General features: G+C 36.7%; 1 pseudogene; it reads left to right on the top strand.

The window, feature by feature from the left end:
* The first annotated feature begins 676 nt into the window (after positions 1–676).
* On the top strand, positions 677–1,125 carry LOC124987424 (40S ribosomal protein S23-like; annotated as a pseudogene).
* The last annotated feature ends 288 nt before the right edge of the window (positions 1,126–1,413 follow it).

Genomic DNA, 1,413 nt, shown 5'->3' with positions numbered 1-1,413 from the left:
TTGCTTAGGTCTTGCTAATTTGCTGAGGCTGGCTTTGAACTTCCAGTTCTCCCGCCTCAGCCTCCAAAGCTGCTGGGATTATTGGCATGCACCACTGAGTTGGCTAATAAGCTAACTTTTATTATACAATTGTAAGAGCTATGTTATTTGCCTATATGTAGGGTAAAACATAAAAATATGTTTCTTTTGCTTTGCCATTTTCTCAGTATTAAGATAAGGCCCTATGCCAATGGCTAGGAATGGATTCTGACCTTAAGATTCGAAAAAGCTACAAAGAAAATTAAGCAAAACACACACAAAAAAAATAAGAAATATGTCTCATGGAAGACAGGAGTACATGCACTAGAAATTTGGAGATGGGAGAGACACTTGAAGCAGAAATAAATTTGCATTTGCATTAGTTATTGGGAAGACTCTTGATATGAAGTTTAAAGACATTCAAACAGAAAAATCATTTGAAAAACCCCAAAATATTCATGGTATATATTAAAGATATTTAAAAAATGTTAATGGCCTTTCTTGAGTTTAGGAAATCATGACTTAAAAGGCACATTTTCAATGGTCCATATACCAAAAAAAAAAAAAAAAAAAAAAGAAAGAAAGAAAAGAAAAAGAAAAACCCCACACAAAAACACCCACGCCTTGCTCTTTCACTGGGTTCCGTGGCATGGACAGGATGGGCAAGTGTCGCAGTCTTTGTACTTCCAGGAAACTCCGTAGTCAGCAACAGGACCAGAAGTGGCATGATCAAAAGTAGAAGAAAGCCCATTTGGGCACAGTCCTGAAGGACAACCCTTTTGGTGGTGTTTCCCATGCAAAGGGAATTGTGCTGGAAAAAATAGGGGTTGAAGCCAAACAGCCAAATTCTGCCATCAGGAAGTGTATCAGGGTCCAGCTGATCAAGAATGGCGAGAAAATCACAGCTTTTTACTCAATGATGGTTGCCTTTTTGTACTTAATGATGGTTGCCTGAACTTTATTGAACAAAATGAGGAAGTTCTGGTTACTGGATTTGGTCGAAAAGGTCATGTTGTTGGTGACATTCCTGGAGTTCGCTTTAAGGTCCTTAAAGTAGTCAATGTCTCTCTTTTGGCCCTATACAAAGGCAAGAAGGAAAGATCATAAATTTTGCTGATGAAAACAACAGTAATAAATTTTCATATTCCAGAGATATTTTGAAATTTATTTTCTCCCTCTTGCTCCCACAAGTTACATTGTGTGCTTTGCCAGTTTTAGGAAATGGAAAGAATGGTTATTTGAGCATTTGTCAGAATAAGTGGGATTAGTAACCAAGAACAAAGTTTCCTTTAGTCCAAGGAGTAAAGGAAATGACTTCTAAGCTTGTAATAAGTGTACAGTATTCTACTCTAGAGTACTTTTAAAACTAATTGAATTTCTAGTTAGATATTTTAG

Source organism: Sciurus carolinensis, chromosome 6 (assembly GCF_902686445.1).
Source record: "Sciurus carolinensis chromosome 6, mSciCar1.2, whole genome shotgun sequence".
NCBI classification, from domain to species: domain Eukaryota; kingdom Metazoa; phylum Chordata; class Mammalia; order Rodentia; family Sciuridae; genus Sciurus; species Sciurus carolinensis.
This window is presented reverse-complemented; position numbering and strand designations above follow the sequence as displayed.